The sequence below is a fragment of the Cornus florida genome, unplaced genomic scaffold (genome assembly GCF_030987335.1).
Source record: "Cornus florida cultivar Cherokee Brave unplaced genomic scaffold, ASM3098733v1 CherokeeBrave_3.0.0_Hap2_Chr01, whole genome shotgun sequence".
Taxonomy (NCBI): Eukaryota; Viridiplantae; Streptophyta; class Magnoliopsida; order Cornales; family Cornaceae; genus Cornus; species Cornus florida.
This window is the reverse complement of record NW_026775571.1, coordinates 1,611,395-1,627,303: the sequence shown is the minus strand read 5'-3', so window position 1 is coordinate 1,627,303 and position 15,909 is coordinate 1,611,395. Positions and strand designations below refer to the sequence as shown.

Genomic DNA, 15,909 nt, shown 5'->3' with positions numbered 1-15,909 from the left:
GCAAAAAGGCAAAACCCAAATATCAACCCCTTCTCCTTTAATTTTCAGTGGAGACTCTCCTCCCTCTAGATTCCCTTTTCTCTCCTCCTATATCTATATAACTATATACACCACCATGCTTAAAACCTTTGATTTGAGAAGTTTAGAGTGAAAATTCAAGAAAACCATAGAAGGGAAAATGGAGAGCTTGGCATGAGCTTCAAATTGAGGCCAATATTGCCAGGGCTTGGAAGGATTTCAAAATTTTGGGAAGCTTAGGGCTTGTTTGGCTTGCTATTTTGAGATAGGGGAAGTCTAAATTACGAATTTCCTATGATTTTAGTGAGTTCTATGTATTTTCTTATATGAATATCTTGGTATTGTGAAGCATGCTTAGTTGTAAATTATTGGTTGTGATGTTAAGCATGAGATAGTTTTGATCTAATTACTTGAGTTGAGAATATGATGATTTTTCTTGTATTTGTGCTAAGCATGCTATTTTTATTATTTTTATTTTTATTTATTTATTTATTTATTTTATGAGAAAATGTGAAAGTATGATTTATGTGATCAATTTTTGTGTTTGAATGTTTTAATATAACTATAATGTAAACCATGACTTGTGTATTGATGAATGGTAGTATGACATGCATACTCTTGACATGGGGTGAGTAGTGAGGATGAAGATTTGATGTGGAAGAAAAGGTTAGGAAGTGAGATGATGGTTGGTGTTGTAAGTTAAGGTGAAGGTTATGAAGGCTTCGGTGAGGTTGGGTTAGAAAGGAAGAAGGCGGTAGTTGCATTTCATGTATGATGATATGGCTTTTAATCCCATGATCCCTTTTCTTTGATTCCCTTTCTTTGGTTACGGCTCACAGTATTTTTAGGAATGTACTTTAGGCTTTTTATACTGAGTTGTTGAGCTCACCCTATCATTATTAACATTTTTTAGGAACTCGGAGATGAGCCGGAGAATGATATGCATCCATGGATATTGATGTAGTTAGAATTTTATTTTATTCATATTAAAGCTATATAATTTTGGCCATGGAGGCCTCATTCTTTGTATTTAATTATTTGGAAATTGTATAAAATGAGATTTGTGTAATTCGGTTATTAAATGGTGTGTTAGACTTGTATTCGATTTAATTAAAGGCATGAGAGTTTAATTATGTTTTATACACTGTTAATTGCATGTTTGGGAAAGGTTTAGACCTTAAATAAGGTCACCAAGGGACCATAGGGGTGTTCATGTGCTCAAGTAATCAGTTTTAGGTTGTTTGGGGCATTTTTGAGGTTTTGGGTATCTTGAACCGGTTCAGGGGACCTTTGGTTCGAGGATGAGCATTCTGCCCATCTTGAACCAGTTCAGCCCCACTGAACCGGTTCAAGTCCCCCAGTGCTCCCAAGTGGCTTCTTCAGTTGACAGCTTGGAACACTTGATTTCGAACGGTCGTAACTTCTTCTTTTCAAACTCAAATATGGTCATTCTTCAGCCCATTTTTAAGGATTTTGAGTTAGCTTTCCAATGAGACCAACCACATCTTCAAATTACATCCATGTTGAGAGTTATAGTTGTTTTAGTGGAATAGTGTTAGAATTCCACTTGAACTGGGTAAGGATACTTTTGGAAATTCATAACCGATGACCGTAGAACCTCACTGAGTATCATGGAATGACTAGAATGATTGTTCTAAACCTCATTTGATTAATTCAAGGATTGATTATCCTCTCATATTGTAAAATAACCATTTTACCGCTAGTGTGTCCTCGGGTTTGGTTAAGGACCCAGTTAGCGATCCGGACTCCGACTTGGGTCGTTACACTGTAGGCTATGTATGGTGGTCAGTTTTAGCAAGATGGTGCAAATTTACGCAATTCAGGTAGTAGGTAGTTGTTGAAGTGTTCGGTTATATTTAAGAGGTACTTGGGGTATCAGGTAGTGGTACTCGTTGTTTAATGATGCAGGAGGGTGAGATGTCAATTGAAATGACTTGGGATGAGGATGATCTCGTAGGTTTGGCAAGTAGCCCCATTTGATTCTTTCGTTGGGGCCAGGGGTGTTCTAAGGAATAGTGAAGGAAAAGGTAACCATGGGATCTTGGCTATGCTATGTTGCTAACTTATCCCTATTAAAACTGGTTAGAAGAAGTAGATTTGAGAAACAATTTTATTTCTTTCGAAATGTTATAAGATGGACTCAAGTGTAATAACAATTTTCTTCTTTTAATTACTGAAATTATTTTAAAATTATGAAAATATTATTTAACCCACTATCACATTTCTCCAAATCTTTTTCCGATTTTCAGCATTTTTCATTTTTCAGGAATTTTGTTAGTGCAAAGGCATTTTCGTCATTTCACGTTTTGCGAACCGGACACCGTGGGGTGTGCCGAGTGTGTCGTTGAGTTGGTTGGGGCATTTCATTGAGTCCAAGACTCTTTGAAATGCAAGGTTCGTCATTTTCACATTTTTTCGTTTTTCGGGCCGGACGGTCCCATGTGGGACCCGCTACCGGAATTGTTGCATCCGGGAATTTTAGTTGGGTTCAATTGCATCATATTTGATTTATTTAATGTGTTGTCTATGGTTATAATTTAATGTGTAAATATGTATGTGTGTGGTGTAGAAATTAAGACAAAAGAAAAAGGGAAAAGAAAAGAAAATTGGTGGGACCCACCACTATCTCAAAAAGTGGTTTAGAGACCACATTTCCATCTTCACTTTCTCTCTCCCCACAACTTCTTCCTCTCTCTCAATTTCTCTTCAATTTTCTTTTCTTTTTAGAAGTAAACTTCAAGCTTTGATTCCATCTTCAATACTTGGAAATTTTAAGTGCCGTTTGAGGCAAAACGGAGAGCACGACGAGCTCTACGCATGAGTACTAACAATTTAAGCTTTGAGCCTCTTTAGGGATTTTGAATTTGGAGACCCATTTTAAGGGTTTTGCATTAATTTGAGGTAGGGGTCCTTAATCCACGAAGTCTTGTGCTTTAGTGAGTCATTTTACTTGATTTGTGTTCTAGCATGCTTAATTGTAGTGATTATAGTTACTTTGACTTGATGGAACATGTATGAATGTATGAGGATGTGTATTAATTTAAGTTGTATGATAAACATGCTTGTATGTGAGTTCCTAAGTCTACTATGTTGTTAATATGCTATAAATGATGTATGAGAACATGTTTAATTGTGTTGTGAGAAATCTCTTAGTATTATTGCAAAGAAAACATGAGACTCATATGCATAACATTGGGCTTGCATGAAGGGAATTGTTTTGAAATGAAAATGGGGAATTTTGGGAGAATGGTTTTGATGAATTGGTTTTATGAAAACTCGGTCGCCGCGGGGGTACCAAAAGGCCGGAGGGTTAATATAGCCTAGAAGGAACTAGGGAGATTGCCTTAGTGTGGTTGAGCTAGCTAGACCCAAAATGACGCTGCGGGGGTACCAAGTGTCAGTGACACTAGCCAATCCTTCTCTCATGTCACTGCGGGGTCACCAAAGGGCGAGTTATATTAACCGTTTGAAAGTGATGGTTTTGAATGTTGAAAATGGGGAGTGACATTGGCATACATTGCATTCCATGGCATTTCATTATTTATATTGAGATTAACTGTTATGTTGAGCTTTCCCGGCATAGCATGACCCCGAATTCTATTGTTCTATTCTTTGGTCGGATTCACGGAGACACAAGAAGCGTGTCTTGAGTGCCATCTGCTGAGCAAATTGCTCACCTCATTATACTTAATATTTTTTTAGGACATGGTAAGGAATTGGCGGATGACAATCCACCACATGTTTGACGGAGTACTTGAAGTCCATCATTTTGCTATTTTGTAACTAGGCCGTTCTCTTGTACACTCATTGTTTTGGAAATGTAACAAATGTTATTATTCATGGCCTTGTAACTCAAGTATGAGACTTAGCTTTTATTTGGTGTAAATGGAATTAGTGTAACCATTATGTATATCTCCATGTAATTGTAGCAAGTGATATTGTAAAATGATTATATGATGACACATTAGTTCATGATCGTTGAATGTTTTATATTTGATGGTTTAGTTCAGGTCCGGATCATTCTAAAGTCCCCATTTCTGTTTCTCTTCAGTCCCATGAGTTCAGCTTCTCAGCATCAGGTTCCAGGCTTGGCAGAGCCATTTCGGTCGACCGAAATGGTGCATCGGTCGACCAATTCTCCTGCATGCTCTCTGGATCTCCTATTTCGGTCGACCGAAATAGGGTTCGTTCGATCGAACCATCTTCACACTCTCGGCATCTCTCATTTCGGTCGACCGATGGAGGGTCTCGGTCGACCGGTTCAGGAAGGCCTACTTCGGCCGACCGAAGCTCCACTTCGGTCGACCGAAGTGTACGTATTTTGGGTTTCTTGTTCCTTCTTCTTTTGTAATCTACTATTGACTCTTGGTTTTTGTTTTGATCATTTGGGAGAGCCCAGTTTGATCCTAAGGATGAGGTTTTGACGCTAAAAGGGGTGAGTTTGACCTAGGTGACCTCGGGTTCTAGTAAGTACCCGGCTAACGGTTCGGGCCTCCGGGTTCGGGTCGTTATAGGAAATGGGATGTTGATTGCATTATTTATGTGACTATTTGCTACTTGCTTATTACTTGAAGAAGCATGTTTAACTGCTTATGTGCTTACGTGCTTAAATGTTTATGTTAAAATGTTTCTTGTATAGTTTTGCATGCTAAGTGTTGGTACGACATCATTTCACGTTGAGTCATCCACAGTGGACCTTGGTGTCATGTTTTTGAACCGTTTTTTCGTTTTATAGCACGATGTCACGATGTGAGGAACCCAAGGAAGTTGGCCCTAGGCCGACTAGGGGTGATGTTGGCGAGAGCTCCAGCTCCAATCCGGAGGAGCTAAACGATGAGGACACGCTTCTCAGAGATTTGATTCCCCCAAGAAATGTCTCCACAAGGAGGGATAATGTTGAAGCACCCGTAGACGTGGGTGAAGGTTTTTCGGCATTGAAGTTGAATCGTTTGTTGCAAAGTGCCTTAAGGGCAACCATTGTTACTCAGTCGCAGCCGGCACCACAACCTACAGTTCAAGTAGAGGAGATGCCAGCTCAGAAACGTCTTAAGATCATTAAGGGGTTTTCTCAGTTGATGCCAGCTATGTCTGAGGGCGGTGCGGATACAATGGTAGTAGACAACTACATGGATCAAGGTGAGACTCAGTTGACCTCAATGGATGTGACAGAGGATCATTTGAAGATCATCCTAGCAACTTACAAGTTTGCTAGGGATGCCAAGCTCTGGTGGATGACGGTTACGAATCGGCATAAGGTGGAAGAGATGTGTTGGGAAAAAATTAAGAAATTGTTTTACGAGAAGTATTTTCCGATTTCCAAAAGATGGGAGCTAAAAGACCAGTTTCTTGGCCTTATCCAAGGCAATATGTCAGTGGCGGAGTATGAGAACAAGTTCACTTCACTTTCTCGCTTTGCTCCGGAAATGATGAGAAATGAAGTTGTTAAGACTCGGAAGTTTGTTTCTGGTCTTCATGACAGAATGAGATCGTTGATAACGGCACAGTTCATCAAGGTTTATTCTAAAGCAGTAGAGAGGGCTTTGATGCTTGAGGCTGATATCAAAGATAAGGATGCAAGAAGGGAACAGTAGAAGCAAAAGAGAGGTGCAGGGCCATCTTCAGAAAGATTTTCTTGGAAGATGAACAAGGGTGGTTCGTTTCAATTTCAGGGGCAACAGTCTGCACGATCCACTCCTACCACTCCTATGCCAGCTGAATCTGACAAGAGTGGAGTCATATGTTTTCAGTGTCAGCAGCCTGGGCATTACAAATCCAGTTATCCCATGAGATCGTCCTCAGTTTCTTCAACTCCAAAGGCTTACTATGGGTGTGGCCAGCAGGGTCACTTGATTCGAGACTATCCTAGTCAGGGAGCAGGCACCGGTAGTGGCAGAGCGTCACGATAGAGGCCGTCACAATCGGCTACAGTTCCGTCAGGTTTTAGACCACCACCACCACCGCAGCCTACTATGTCTTCTCAGGGTTCACGATCCATTAGGAGGGATGCTCCTACTGTGCCAGTGTAGGAGTCCGGTATTCAAGTTGGCAGTTCTCAGGCACAAGCACCGCATGGCCGTCTTTGCACTTGCACCGGCTGATGCATCTTCTGGACTGTCAGTTCTTCGAGGTATCTTTCCAGTGCTTGGTTCTTGGGCTCGCATTCTCTTTGACTCTGGTGCATCTCATTCCTTCATTTCATCATCATTTGCACTTGCATCGGGGTTAGAGGTTAGTTTCATGGATCAGGCATTGTGTGTTGATACACCAGTTGGGATTTCAGTGTCTTTGAGCCGAGTTGTACGGGATTGTTCCATTGTGATAGTCGGACGGACTTTTGTGTTTGACCGTATCCTCCTAGAGATGACTAATTTTGATGTCATTCTCGGGATGGATTAGTTAGCTTTTTTTCATGCCACGATTGATTGTTTCAGAGGTAGAGTTACAGTTTGCACTCCTGAGGGAGATTTTTTCTTTTTCATGGGAGATCGGAGTGATTCCCAGCCTTCATCATTGTATGGAATTCGTGAACAAAGTCATGGAGATTATTTCTTAGCTAGTCTTCTAGCGGAAGAAGATGATGTTATGGGAGAAGACTATCCGGAGGTAGTTCGTGATTTTCTGGACATGTTTCCAGAGGATTTGATGGAGTTGCCTCCACACCGAGAAGTAAAGTTTATTATTGACTTGATGCCCGGTACCACGCCGATTTCTATTGCACCGTAACATATGGCACCAGTTGAGTTGGAAGAGTTGAATAAACAACTTGATGATTTGAGGATGAAAGGTTTCATCCGACCGAGTGTGTCGCTATGGGGCGCACCGGTCTTGTTTGCTAAGAAGAAAGATGGTTCTTTGAGGTTGTGCATTGATTACCGGAAGTTGAATCATGCCACCATTAAGAATAAGTATCCTTTGCCACGGATAAATGATTTATTTGACTAGTTGAGGGGAGCCAGTTATTTCTCGAAGATTGATTTGAGGTCTTGCTATTATCAGTTGCGGGTTAGGGATGAGGAAGACAGCGTTCCGTACACGGTATGGACATTATGAGTCCCTTGTTATGCCTTTTGGCTTGACTAATGCGCCAGCGGCCTTCATGGACTTGATGAACCACGTCTTTCACGATTACTTGAACCAGTTTGTGGTAGTTTTCGTGGATGATATTCTTGTGTATTCACGGACTTGGGAGAAGCATGAGGTTCATTTAGGTACTGTTCTACAGATTTTGCGAGAACACCGATTGTATGCCAAATACGAGAAGTGTGAGTTTTGGCTACAAGAGGTGAAGGTTTTGAGACACGTTGTTTTGGAAGGTAGAGTGTCAGTAGATCCATCAAAGATTGAAGCTGTTTTGAATTGAGAGCAACCCAAGAATGTGTTTGAGATCCGGAGTTTCCTTGGTCTAGTGGGTTACTATCGAAGATTTGTGAAAGATTTCTCCCATTTGGCAGCTTCTATGACTCAATTGACCCGAAAAGGAATCAAGTTTGTGTGGAATGAAGCCTGTGAGTCATTTTTTCAAGAGCTGAAGACAAGATTGACTACAGCTCCAGTGTTGGTGATACCTGAGCGTGGCTTGGGTTATGTGATCTATTGTGATGCTTCACGTGATGGGTTGGGATGTGTGTTGATGCAAGATAATAGAGTAGTGGCTTATGGGTCTCGACAGTTAAAGACTCATGAGTTCAACTACCCTACTCATGATCTGGAATTAGCGGCAGTTGTGTTTGCACTGAATGTTGGAGACATTATTTGTATGATAAGAGATTCGAGGTATTCTTGAATCACAAGAGTCTCAAGTACCTTTTCTCCCAAAAGGACTTGAATAACAGACAGAGACAATGGGTTGAATTTTTGAAAGATTACAATTTTGATTTACAGTATCATCCAGGCAAGGCAAATGTGGTAACAGATGCCTTAAGCAGGAAATCTCGTGGAACTTTGGCCGGATTAGCTATTCGGAAATGGAAGATGCTTAATGATCTGGCGGAGATGGGATTGTATTGTGTTGATGACGATGGTTGCGATGAATCGGCATTCTTATTTAGTCTTGTGGCTCAGCCTACTCTTGTGGTAAAAGTGATTGAGTCACAGAGACAGGACCCGGATTTAGATACCATTCACACTTTAATCTCCAGTGGTGAGACAGTAAAAGATTGGACCTTGCATGCAGATGGGGGTCTACAGTTTAGAGGTTTGTTGGTGGTCCCCATAGTTTGTTGGGAGGACGTCTTACGGGAGTTTCACACTTCACGCTTTGCAGTTCATCCAGGTGGTACCAAGATGTATCACAATTTGAGGCGTCAGTGTTGGTGGAACGGGATGAAGAAGAATGTTGCACAATTTGTGGCAAAGTGCCTTACCTGTCAACAGGTGAAGGCTGAGCATCAGAGACCGGCGTGTTTGTTGCAACCATTGTCTGTAGCGCAATAGAAATGGGAACATATTTCTATGGATTTTGTGACATGTCTTCCAAGGTCACGGAGAGGCAATGAGGCCGTATGGGTCATCATTGATAGACTGACCAAGACGGCTCACTTTTTGCCTATTAAGGAGACAGATGATGCAGAGGCACTTGGTAATCTTTACGTGAAGGAGATTGTAAGGTTACATGGAGTCCCAGTAACCATTGTCTCAGATAGGGATGCCAAGTTCACTTCAAAGTTCTGGGAAGGACTTCAAGCAGCATTCGGTTCAGCGTTGCATCTTAGTACGGCATTCCATCCACAAACAGACGGCCAGTCGGAGCGTACTATCCAGATCTTTGAGGATATGCTTCGGGCATGTGTGCTTGACTTGGGTGGCAGTTAGGAGGACCATCTTCCACTCATTGAGTTTGCATACAACAATAGTTATTAGGCGAGCATTGGGATGGCTCCTTTTGAGGCGTTGTATGGAAGACCCTGTAGATCTCCAATTTGTTGGACTGAGGTGGGCGAGACAGCCGCCTTAGGACCCGACATTGTACTCGAGACTACCGAGAAGATTAAATTGATTAGACAGAGATTGCTCACAGCTCAGAGCCGACAAAGAGCTATGTAGATAGGCGGAGACGCCCGCTATCTTTTAAGGTGGAAGACCATGTTTTTCTGCAGGTTTCTCTACAGAAGGGTTTGATGAGGTTCGGGAAGAGTGGCAAGTTGTCACCACGATTCATTGGACCGTTTAAGATTTTGGACCATGTAGGAGAAGTTGCCTACAGACTTGCTTTGCCACCACAGATAAACAAGGTTCACAATGTTTTGAATGTATCGATGCTACGGAAGTATGAACCGGATCCATCTCATGTTTTGGATTGGGTTGACGTGATTGTTGATGAAGATGTCTCCTATGAAGAGGGTCCAGTGCAGATCCTTGACACACGGCAAAAGGTGTTAAGGAGCAAGACGATGCAGTTAGTAAAAGTTCTTTAGAGACACCATGGAGTCGAGGAGGCTACTTGGGAGCTGGAACAGCAGGTTCGCTCCAAGTACCCAGAGTTGTTTTCTTCCCCAGGTATGGTTTGATTTCGGGGACGAAATCCTTTTAAGTTGGGGAGATTGTGATGTTTCCGACTTTCAGCATTTTTAATTTTTCTGGAATTTTGTTGGTGCAAGGGCATTTTCGTGATTTCACGTTTTGTGCACCGGACACCGTGGGGTGTGCCGGGTGTGTCGGTGAGTTGGTTGGGGCATTTCATTGAGTCCAAGACTCTTTGGAATGCAAGGTTCGTCATTTTTATATTTTTTCGTTTTTCGGGCCGGACGGTCCCGTGTGGGACCCGATACCAGAATTGTTGCATCCGGGAATTTTAGTTGGGTTCAATTGCATCATATTTGATTTATTTAATGTGTTGTCTATGGTTATAATTTAATGTGTAAATACGTATGTGTGTGGTGTAGAAATTAAGACAAGAAAAAGGAAAAAGAAAAGAAAATTGGTGGGACCCACCACTATCTCAAAAAGTGGTCTAGAGACCACATTTCCATCTTCACTTTCTCTCTCCCCGCAACTTCTTCCTCTCTCTCAATTTCTCTTCATTTTTCTTTTCTTTTGAGAAGTAAACTTCAAGCTTTGATTCCATTTTCAATACTTGGAAATTTTGAGTGCCGTTTGAGGCAAAACGGAGAGCACGACGAGCTCTACGCGTGAGTACCAATAATTTCAGCTTTGAGCCTCCTTAGGGATTTCGAATTTGGAGACCCATTTTAAGGGTTTTGCATTAATTTGAGGTAAGAGTCCTTAATCCACGAAGTCTTGTGCTTTAGTGAGTCAATTTACTTGATTTGTGTTCTAGCATGCTTAATTGTAGTGATTATAGTTACTTTGACTTGATGGAACATGTATGAATGTATAAGGATGTGTATTAATTTAAGTTGTATGATAAGCATGCTTGTATATGAGTTCCTAAGTCTACTATGTTGTTAATATGCTATAAATGATGTATGAGAACATGTTTAATTGTGTTGTGAGAAATCTCTTAGTATTATTGTAATGAAAGCATGAGACTCATATGCATAACATTGGGCTTGCATGAAGGGAATTGTTTTGAAATGAAAATGGGGAATTTTGGGAGAATGGTTTTGATGAATTGGTTTTATGATAACCCGGTTGCCGCGGGGGTACCGAAGGGCCGGAGGGTTAATATAGCCTAGAGGGAACTATGGAGATTACCCTAGCGTGGTTGAGCTAACTGTGCCCAAAATGACGCTGCGGGGGTACCAAGGGTCAGGGACACTAGCCAATCCTTCTCTCGTGTCGCTGCAGGGTCACCAAAGGGCGGGTTATATTAACCTTTTGAAAGTGATGGTTTTGAATGTTGATAATGGGGAGTGACATTGGTATACATTGCATTCCATGGCATTTCATTATTTATATTGAAATTAACTATTATGTTGAGCTTTCCCGACATAGCATGACCCCGAATTCTATTATTCTATTCATTGGTTGGATTCACGGGGACACAAGAAGCGTGTCTTAAGTGCCATCTGCTGAGCAAATTGCTCACCCCATTATACTTAATATTTTTTTAGGACATGGTAAGGAATTGGCGGATGACAATCCACCACATGTTTGACGGAGTGCTTGAAGTCCATCATTTTGCTATTTTGTAACTAGGCCGTTCTCTTGTACACTCATTGTTTTGGAAATGTAACAAATGTTATTATTCGTGGCCTTGTAACTCAAGTATGAGACCTAGCTTTTATTTGGTGTAAATGGAATTAGTGTAACCATTATGTATATCTCCATGTAATTGTAGCAAGTGATGTTGTAAGATGATTATATGATCACACATTAGTTCATGATCGTTGAATGTTTTATATTTGATGGTTAGTTCAGGTCTGGATCATTCTAAAGTCCCCATTTCAGTTTCTCTTCAGTCCCATGAGTTCAGCTTCTCCGCATCAGGTTCCAGGCTCGGCAGAGCCATTTCGGTCGACCGAAATGGTGCATCGGTCGACCGATTCTCCTACATGCTCTAGGGATCTCCTATTTCGGTCGACCGAAATAGGGTTTGGTCTACCGAACCATCTTCACACTCTCGGCATCTCTCATTTCAATCGACCGATGAAAGGTCTCAGTCGATCGGTTTAGGAAGGCCTGCTTCGGCTGACCGAAGTGTACCTGTTTTGCATTTCTTGTTCCTTCTTCTATTGTAATCTACTTTTAACTCTTGGTTTTTGTTTTGATCATTTGGGAAAGCATAGTTTGATCCTAAGGATGAGGTTTTGACGTTAAATGGGGTGAGTTTGACCTAGGTGACCTTGGGTTCCAGTAAATACCCGGCTAACGGTTCGGGCCTCCGGGTTCGGGTCGTTACAATAAGTTATCCCTCCAAATCTATCCAAATCCTTTCTTTTCTCTCCCCAAGGACAACACAAACACAAAAGTATCTAGTCCTTTCTATTTTTCCAAATCTATTAATCCAAACGAAGCCTAACTTCTAATTACAAAAATGGTTTCATGATGTTAGCCTTCAACATGTAGATTTGGCAACAAAACCATCCAAAGTATAATATATAAAATTAAAATTTTGTTCTTGTTCTCAGCATTAGGTTCCAGGCTCGGCAAAGCGATTTCGGTCGACCGAAATGGTGCATCGGTCGACCGATTCTCCTGTATACTCTCGGGATCTCCTATTTCGGTCGACCGAAATAGGGTTTGGTCTACCGAACTATCTTCACACTCTCGGCATCTCTCATTTCGGTCGACCGATGGAGGGTCTCAGTCGATCGGTTCAGGAAGGCCTGCTTCGGCCGACCGAAGTGTACTTGTTTTGGGTTTCTTGTTCCTTCTTATTTTGTAATCTACTCTTAACTCTTGGTTTTTGTTTTGATCATTTGGGAGAGCTTAGTTTGATCCTAAGGATGAGGTTTTGACGCTAAATGGGGTGAGTTTGACCTAGGTGACCTCGGGTTCGAGTAAGTACCCAGCTAACGGTTCGGGCCTCCGGGTTCGGGTCGTTACAATAAGTTATCCCTCCAAATCTATCCAAATCCTTTCTTTTCTCTCCCCAAGGACAACACAAACACAAAAGTATCTAGTCCTTTCTATTCTTCCAAATCTATCAATCCAAACGAAGCCTAACTTCTAATTACAAAAATGGTTTCATGATGTTAGCCTTCAACATATAGATTTGGCAACAAAACCATCCAAAGTATAATATATAAAATTAAAATTTTGTTATATGTAAACATATCACGATTTCAAAATAAAAAATAAAAAAAATAACATAGTAGGAAATATAAGGGCACTTGTTCAAACAAGATTGGTGTAAAATATGAAGAAAAAAGAAAAACAAACATCTCTAACAATCATGATTACCTAAATAACAAAGGTTGGACATCCAATGATGATGTTACACTACTATCCAAATGCAATCCTGTCGAAGTTGAAGCAACATCATAAGGCGATGTGAGTTCAATTACTGTATATTCATCATTTTCATAATTTTGTTGAATAATAGATATCCCTTGCGACATTCTAATCCCTTCCAATTCAATTGCAACTTCTTTCATTGTAGGTCTTTTTCTCCCACTTAAGTTCAAGCATCTTTTTGCAGGATTAGCGACCCTCATGATCTCTTCTTTCCCACCCTCTTTGGAAACTTGAGCATCAAGAATGTCAAATAAACGGTTCTCCTTCATTGCAAATATGAAATATGCTGCCAAACTTCACCGTTCTTCTGATCCAGCCGATGAGATTGATTTTTGTCTAGTTAAAAGCTCAGCAAGAACTACTCCAAAGCTATAAACGTCACTTTTTTCTATAAACTGGCTTGATTGGAAGTACTCTGGATCCAAGTATCCAAAGGTCCCCTGTGCTAGTGTGGTCATATGAGTTTGATCAATGGCAATTGTTTTTGAAGTTCCAAAATCCGACACTTTTGCTTTGAATTTCTCGTCCAACAAATGTTTGTGGACTTGATGTCTCGATGATAAATGGGTATAGAAGCTACTGAGTGCAGATAGACAAGAGCTCCTGAAACTTCTGTAGCAATCCGAACACGAATATCCCACGTAAGTGGAAACTCTTCATTTTGTTCATGGATATATCGGTAAAGGGTTCCACTGGGGATGTATTCATAAATCAGCAAGGGAACTTCTGCCTCCAAACAACACCCATGCAGCTTAACCACATTCCTATGGTTAATTTGTGATAAAATAACAACCTCATTAATAAATTGTTCAAGGTTGCCTTCGTCCACTATCTTGGACTTTTTAACTGCTACAATTCTACCATCAGGCAGCATTCCTTTGTATACAGTACCTTGCCCTCCTTGACCAAGGATTCGATTCTCATTTAAATGGCCAGTGGCCTTTTCCAATTCCTTTGAAGTAAACAACTTGTTTTTCTCAACATTACCTTCATCACCCAAAGATAATTGTTGTTGCAATAATGGACTCCATTTCGTTTAAAGAATTTTTCTTTGAGCATTAGTTCCTTTCTCCTCTTCACAAATTTATACAACCACCATGTAGCAAGAAGTAGAAGTAGTATTCCAATTACACCTGTACCAATACCTGCAAAGCTCAGTTGGAAAAGGTCACTTTATCAACCAAAACAAGTCACTTTATCAACCAAAACATCTGATGATTGAATTTAATGCATGGCTCGATTTAAAACCCTTAAACTAGCCTCTGAGAAATTTAAAGACATACATTATTAAGTTTGAAAATTTTCAAATTTTAGGAAATTAAGAGTTTTGAAAGACAAATAATTTGGGAATTTAGGAGGAAATAGTGTAGTTTCTCATTTTCTTCAATATATTCTGGACCACATTTCTCTATTGCAGGACCAAATTCAATATTTACATAAAAATTATGTTCTGGAATAAAAGTCATCTGTTTTGGTCTTAATTTGGTACAACAATTGTATTGACTCAGTCAGGGTGTTTGAGCGTTTGTGTGAAAGAAGGGGCATACCTATGATCATTATTCGAGTTTTCTTGTTGTCCGCCGAAGATGCTGCACAGTCATGAATACATAATAATTAAGTACAAATCAAACAAAAATAGTTAGCCTACTAATTCGTATGACACAAATATATCACAATTCACAAAGTGGTTTGAGTATGCAAAGCTTAAGACATGTTTCAGTACGTATTGGGCAAATGGTTGGATAGATATGTTTTCAGTATAATTGCAGATTGATCATTTGTGTGTGCATAGATGTGAGGCTGTGAGCTAGGATCTATATATGTATGTTTGCAGACTGATGACATAAAAATATAAAATATGTATATGCATACCTTGACATCCATGTGACAGATACGGGTTTCCTTCATAGCCAAAATTACAAGAGCATCCGTAAGCAGAAGTGTTGTAAGCATATCTTGTGGGTTCACAGCGTGAATGTTTTGCTTTGCATAATGGCCAGCGAATGCTATTTTCATTAGAAGACGCGGATATGCTGCTAAAAGACTCGCACTCTCCTTGTGTGTCCCAATCCAGAGCAGCAGGAACACGCCCCGTTACTTGCATGGCTGTGGAGTTATGGTATAGTTTGGCCGCGATGAAGGCATAATTGCATTTTTTTTTCAAGATCAGCATTATTCTTGGAATCAGTCTTAACGCTGCCCAGAGACGCATTGATGAAGCTGAGTGATGGAGGGAGTGTGGCCTGACAGGTTCCTCCATAATATGAATCCACGATGTCTCTGCAGCTTGGTATGCATCCACCTAAAATTGTTCCTTCTTGGCTCTTCATTAAGGCCTCGTTGCCACAACCTGTCCCCGTGAAATAATTATACCGTCGGGAGAACCAAAAAGGACTCGACAAATTCACAAGTCCATGAACATTAGTCCAATTTTGACAATCAGAAGCAAGCACTGGATAAAGGACGACAACGGTACTCTGTCGTCGTAATGAAATATCAACGGTACTCAGTCGTGTTAAAATATCAATTCGAAGCACCTCAAGGTTGTAGCTAGTGAGGTAAGGTTTGGGTGGATTGAAAGAGTAGTTGCAAGTTATTGAAAAGTTCTGGTTGGCATAGCAAGCGGGTCCAAACCCAAATGGGTAAGGAATGGTCACTTTTCCGCATGTGTCATTACAACCAGGCTTTGCTACAGATAATGCGGATGATGATGCTCCTGCTCCTCCTCCTCCTCCTCCTCCTCCTCCTGTTAACCACACTAACACTAATACCATCAACTCAATCGCCATTTTTAAATTACCTCTCTACTTCTTCTGAGAATTAATGGAGATTCTCAGAGCTACGTTATATTATATGGGTGTTTTTGGAGAATATTTATAGATATGCAAATAGATTAGACTGTTTGAGTGATTCAGAAACTAAACCAATAAAAAGCCAAACTGTCATTGTCACATTTGGAAAAACTAGCAAAGTTTGCAATTTTTTTTATCTTTCCAGTTGAGTAAAGCAACA

The 15,909-nt window shown here is 40.6% G+C and overlaps 1 pseudogene; it reads right to left on the bottom strand.

Moving 5' to 3' along the window:
* Positions 1-12,596: 12,596 nt before the first annotated feature.
* LOC132278418 (putative wall-associated receptor kinase-like 11) lies at positions 12,597-15,621 on the bottom strand (annotated as a pseudogene).
* Between the last annotated feature and the right edge of the window lie 288 nt (positions 15,622-15,909).